Here is a 6,266-nt window from a genome sequence, read left to right as displayed (position 1 = left end):
TATATGAGTTTTCTGGTCATTTGTGTGTGGTTTTGTAGCATTTGGGACACTTCACAGATACAGGAGAATGTCTGAGCTTTTGTGATAAGAAGACCTAAATTTCAACTGAATGTTGCCTTAGGTTTGACCGGAGATGCACAGTCCAACATATCTGGCTAAGGGCAGGTTGTCAACATCTGGAGGCTGAGGTTCAAATAGTAGGGTCAGGCATGGAAGAACCTCCATCATTAACAACCTGAAGGGTTAAAAACATGAAAAAAAATCATTCCAAGAAAGTGCATATTGGCTTGTACCATACTTTTGCAGCTATACAGCAAATATCATACAGCCATCAGTGTTTATGACAAGTCAGCACAAGAATTGCTTTCCAAAGTAGTTCAGCTATTGCTACCTATGCCCAAGAAGAGATCCTGGTGCACATCCAAGAAATGATGAAGCCATTGTAGATAAGCAATTCAGACAGAATTTTCATAGTTTGACTGGAAGCAATAGAGTGCAACATGTCCCCTAGAGTCCAAACGTCAGCATAGGTCATCTCCTACCACAGAATAGATAACAGCCTGGACCTTAGGGTGCTCACATGGGAGGCAGGAGACCCAGGTTCAACTCTCTGCTCCATATTGGACCCCACAAGTACGCTAGCCATCAAACTATTGCCTGTTCCAAACTCTCTCTTGTTCTCTTACTGTCTCTGGATGTGACCAGACATTTCATCCTTGACCTGGGAATCCTTCCCAGCAAAAGTTTCCTCAAAGCTTATCCTTTTCCCACCAAAAGTTTTGGTTTTGATGAATTAGCATTTTCCATTTGGTTGCAAAATTCCTGACTTACTCTAGTGAAGATAAACCTGGGGAGAAGGGAGGGAGGAAGAAGCATGCAGGCCAGATATAGTGTACTGACTCCCACAAGGAAGTTTGATAAAGCTGCTTCAAACAATTTTTTTAAAGTGCATGTTCACTAACTCTGCAGGGAAGGGGGTGGAGAAGAATGCAATTAACAAATCAGTGTGGTAGCACCAGCTTGGGCATGTACATCTGTTTTATTAGGGTTGAGAAAAGTATTGAGCCAGAATGGAAATCACCTAAAAACTCAAGAAACCTTCCTATAACTTGCCACAGTGCCTTTTCTCTCATGATGAAAGCAACACGATCCAGCCTAGTGTGCATTAAGAAAAAACCCACTTTCCATGAGCTGTCACCAAAATGTCAACATCTTTATCCAAATGTAACCAAGGCAGAAAAACCATTAACGAGCTGGTAGCCATTCAAAATCATCTGTAACCAGCTGGAACAAAACCACAAATTGCAATGCAGACACTCAGCATGGAACCAAGCATGACTCCGTTAGTTCCTGCCAGAATCAACACTCACGGCCTGGAATGAATTCAGAACAGCATAAAGCCATCGCTCTCAATCCTCTGAATGACATGAACCTAGTCCTAGTTGCAGGAGCCAAACTGGAACTTTTCTGGTAATAACTAATTTTGGGTGGTCCTGGCAGGTTGATATTAGTTCTGGGAAAAACTAATCTACAGATTCCTAGTGTGCTTTCTCAGTGAAGCTAGATTATTATGATGCATAATAGCAAGAATGAAAATATTACATGTTCACATTTTCCATTTCCAGTCCTCCTGCTACCATATAGTCTCATACATGATTCTGTATGGGTTCTGTTTAATAACAAACAGCTCTTTCTGGGTTTACCTTTGTTAGAAATGATAAAGGAGCTTTGCTCTGGGGCCCTGGCAAGGTGTGTGTGGTGTTTGTTTGTTTTTGTTTTTTGCTTGGTATTGAGTATTTAATTTGTGCAATAGAGATCAGTTTAGGGCACCAATTAGGCAAGTTCTTTTGACTCTGCAAATGCCTCTGCTTCATTTCCAGGCCTGTTTCTGTTCTTAGTGTCAATCTGGCCATTCAGTTTAGTTCAAACCTTAATCACCTGTTAGTGGAGGCAGTAAAATGAACCCAAAATGGCTTCGCATAATAATTCTATCAAAAGTAGCATGTGAGAGTCTCTTGGATTGTCATAAAAATGTACATAACCTTTAGAAGAGAGATATTGCACCAACCTCTAGTTTTAAAGGGTTTCTTTTTCCAGTGCAATGTTGTACCATCAACTTTTATTCCTGTAATTAAGTAATGGGTAAAAAACCCAGACAGTTAAAGATGAGCTTTGCATTTATATTTAATTTTACTCTTATAAATATTTATATGTCAGCAAAAGAGAGACTGGGCATCCGTTGTCCTGAAAATGTTCCCCTAAAATGTTACCATCTAAAAATGCAGGGACAGAGCATAGCAGTGAGTGTGTGTGTTTGGGGGCAGGGGTGGATGGGTGATGGAGCCTGGGTTTTACCTGCTATATATCAAACCACAATAAATAATAAATAAATCAGAACTGAGATACATCATATAAAGCCAGATTGCAACCCCTTTAATCACACTGGTAACCCGTTACTCATGGGAGTAGTCTATGGGTACCAGTGGGATCACTTGTCATATTGGTGATCAGTTACTCATAGGCATATTCAATGAGTACCAGTGAGACTAATAAGTAACTGGTCATTAATGTGAGTGGTTCATATAACTTGTAATTTACCATTACAATTTTTCATGGTTCCTGAAAAATATGGGCCTAATAAAAAAATCACAGTCTAATGTTTGTGTTTTTGGTAAATAATCTGAGAATCTTTGTATAGTCTAAATTAAATATAGAATTGCTATTCCTGGTGAATCAGGCTGAAATATATATAAAATAAACTTATGGTGTAATGGAATTGTTTTCAGGAATGAAATCCTGTATGTAGGTGACTTTACTAAAAAGAAACTAATAATAAATTGTTCAGAAATGTCATTAAATATCCTGTTTATACTTTCAGCTATTAGGTATTTAAGACTTTTGTTTGGAAGCAACGTATAAAAGAGGCTATTTGAACATTCTTTTCCTTACACTGCAGACTTCTAACATGCAAAAACATTACCCCTCAATTGTTTGTTCCACTTTGAATTTGTCTTATAAATCATTCAGTTTGCATTAGTTTTTAGAAAATATGGCCCAATTTATCTGCTCAATAAAAAGGCTTTGTATTGTAATCCAAACCGCAGCGTCTTTAAAAAAAATTACAGAAAAATCTCTGCAACCTGTAATCATAGGATAATTCTTATTATAACAGAGTAGGATTAATAATGCATGTAATTATAATATACAATTTTTGGTAGGCTTTTCTAATTATAAAAAAATTACAGATATCAACAGTGCGATTCTGAAATACCTTTCATTTATTATGTAGCTCTTTTAATCAATGCTCTGCCAGTGGAAATCAAGTCAGAATGTTATTATGGTCTCTCCTTCTGGATCTAATTACAGTAGTAACTCATGGCTCAAAATCTGAGAAAACACACCATGCAGTTTATAGCTTTGAAGAACAGCTATTAATCCTACCTTCTAATGCAAGCCAATGAATGCATTAAAAATCTTTAGCTTTGAAAATAAACATACAGATATAAGATAACTTTCAGTCCTATGATTATACCATATATTTTAGAGAGTTTGTACATCTGTCTGTGTGTCTATTTGTTTGTTCAAGAACTGCTCCTACATGGTAAGAGATAGGACCATCTAATTTGGAATGCAGCTTACTCTTACTATAACTTAAAGCAAGGTATGGGTTTGGTTGTGCCAGAACAATGGGATGTGTTTGGAATTTGATTGTTTCTCATAAAATGGAAAGGGAGGGGGTCAAGTAGGAGGGACAATTATGCTGTAGAATGACCACAGGCGGGCAGCAAGGGGCCAGAGATGGGCAACAGGATAGCTATAATCCTATTGGGGCAGCAGGGGGCGGGGCAGAGAAAGAAACAGCTATCTGTGTGTGTCTATTTGCCCTCCAGCTGGGGGAGATGAACTTTCCTCTCTCCCCCAGCTGTGCCTGCTGCTGCTGTAGCAGTCATAGACATATAGCTTCTCACCTGGCCCCAAACTGCTGTGGTGAGAGAGGGTTTGGGGATGTCTTCTCTCCTCAGGTCATCCTGAAAACTGTAAACCCCTCAGCCCCAGCCCCACCACCACCCCCAAAGCATTGATTTAAATGCAGAAAACAAAACTTATTTAAGGACCTGAGCAACACCCGGTAAATGGTCTAGTGATTCTATACATGGGGGTCTCAAGAAGGGAGTATAGAGCAGTCCAACCTCCACACCTGATTAGAAACATGCTGAATGGGAGGTATAGAATTGCAGGGTCTTAGGCCCTGATCCTGCACCATTTAAAGTTAGTGTGTGCTTTGCCATGGGTTTCAATGAGAATAAGATTAAGACTTGGGGCCTAGTTTCCAAAGGTGTTTAGACACTTCAAGATGCAGATAGATGCTCCGTGAGATTTTTTTTTAAACCTAAGCACATTAGACAGCTAACTTCTACTGGCTTTAATGAGGCAAGGTGGGTGAGGTATCTTTCACTGGACCAAATTCTATTGGTGGAACAAACAAACTTTGAAGTTACACAGAGATTTTCAGGTCTGGAAAAGGAATCAGAGCGTCACAGCTAAATACATGAAATTGTTAAATATGCTAGGGGCTAGTTCATGTTGCAAGAAACCACTTGAAACAAAATGGGCAATTAACACTTCTGCAGTCATAGGCCAACGGAAGATTAGTAGTTTACATATAGTTGCACTGATCCATAAAACCTCCTGATACCTTAATATTTAGGGCTAGTCTACACTACATCACTGGTGCATCTTCTAATGAAGATACTCTAATGGGAGAGAATTCTCTTCTCTTCAAAGTAATACCACTTCCACCTGAGACTGTAGCTATGTCAGTGGGGGAGTGTTTCTTGCCAACTTAGCACTATCCACACCAGTGCTTAGGTTGGTGTAATTTACATCAGTTGAATGGCTTTTTCACACCCCTGAATGATGTAAGTTATATTGACATAGGTGATAGTGCAGACAAGCCATTAGTATCTTGCAGAGTTATGAATTTAAGTTCCACTGCTCTTCTTTTGAAGGTATTGTGCAGGTTTCCTTTGAGAACTATGACTGATGCTATGTCTACACTACAGTTTTTTCAGAAAAATGGCTGTTTTTTCAAAAAAAAAAAAACCTTCACTTACATCCACACTGCAATCGCATTCTTTCAGAAAAAAAATTGAAAGAACAGAGAGGTTTTTCTGACATTGGTAAACCTGTTTCTATGAGGAAGAAGCCTGTTTCTGAAAGAGCTCTTTCGGGGGAAAAAGTGTGTGTGGACAGGGAAGAGGGAGTTCTTTTGAAAGAAGAGAAAAGAGGAAAAAAGCACAGGTGCCCTGGTGGCCATTCTGTTTATAGTAATCACAGCTTAAATGCAAGATAGTGTCCATTCAGTGTGAACTCTATCTTTTGAAAAAGCAGATTGCTTTTTCTATGCGCTTTGGCAGTGTGAAACACTCTGTTTCAGAAGAAGTTTTTTCAGAAGATTTCTTCCGGAAAAGCTTCTTCCGAAAGAAGCCTGCAGTCTAGATGTAGCCTGACAGGTCAGGTATAGAGTTATAGTTTTGTGAAAAATGTTTGCTACCATATGAGAGAGGGGTTTTTCTACTATCATTTTTCTGTGTGAATTCATTCAAACGTGTAATTTCACTGACATCCTGATTGGTGTTGGGGCATTTGACGATTTGGATGAGGTATATCCCATGTTGTCACAGACGTGTAGAACCCATGAATCCTGAAAGGTCTATTTTGGGAAACATTGACCTCATAGGCATAGAGACTTCTCTGCTGCTTTGATATAGGTCGCTCTGGCAGAGTCTGGTGTCACTCTGAGTTGGTGTGCCCTGTACTGTGGGGAAGTAATATCTGATGATGGTCTTGGCAAGGCTGGAGGGTTGTTTGAAGACCTGAGGAGTGGGTTCAGGAAGGATTTTTTTTTCAGAATGGGGGGTTTGAATTGTTTGGCAATACCTCATGTGGCTTCCAGTGTGGAATGGTAAGTGACAACTAAGAATGTGGGGTTGGTGTTCTTTTTTCCCCCTCCTGCTTTGAAGCTGCTTCTCTCAGGAGATCTGTCAGGGAGACCCATTTCATGGTGTGATCTACTCTGGTGAAATGTCCTTGTTTGGTGAAGGCAGGTTTATATGTGTTTAGGTGTTCATCCTGGAACTTCTCCTTGGAGCAGTTTTTTTGGTCTGGCTGGGGTGGTTATTGAATCTGTGGACATAAGTGAGAGTTTCTTGAATCTGTTTGTTCATCAGGATCCATTGTTGAAGCTGATTGTGGTGTCCAGGAAG

General features: G+C 39.6%; 1 long non-coding RNA gene across 1 annotated transcript in view; it reads left to right on the top strand.

The window, feature by feature from the left end:
• Nucleotides 1–1,033: 1,033 nt before the first annotated feature.
• Nucleotides 1,034–6,266, top strand: part of LOC142829489 (uncharacterized) — a 98,705-nt gene continuing 93,472 nt past the window's right edge. Inside the window, exon 1 of the long non-coding RNA XR_012903917.2 lies at nt 1,034–1,470. This is a non-coding gene — a long non-coding RNA (uncharacterized LOC142829489). The remainder of the gene's footprint in view (nt 1,471–6,266) is intronic.

The sequence above is a fragment of the Pelodiscus sinensis genome, chromosome 4, assembly GCF_052426305.1.
Source record: "Pelodiscus sinensis isolate ZL-2025 chromosome 4, ASM5242630v1, whole genome shotgun sequence".
Classification (NCBI taxonomy): domain Eukaryota; kingdom Metazoa; phylum Chordata; order Testudines; family Trionychidae; genus Pelodiscus; species Pelodiscus sinensis.
The sequence above is the reverse complement of the archived record's forward strand: the minus strand, read 5'-3'. Positions and strand labels throughout refer to the sequence as shown.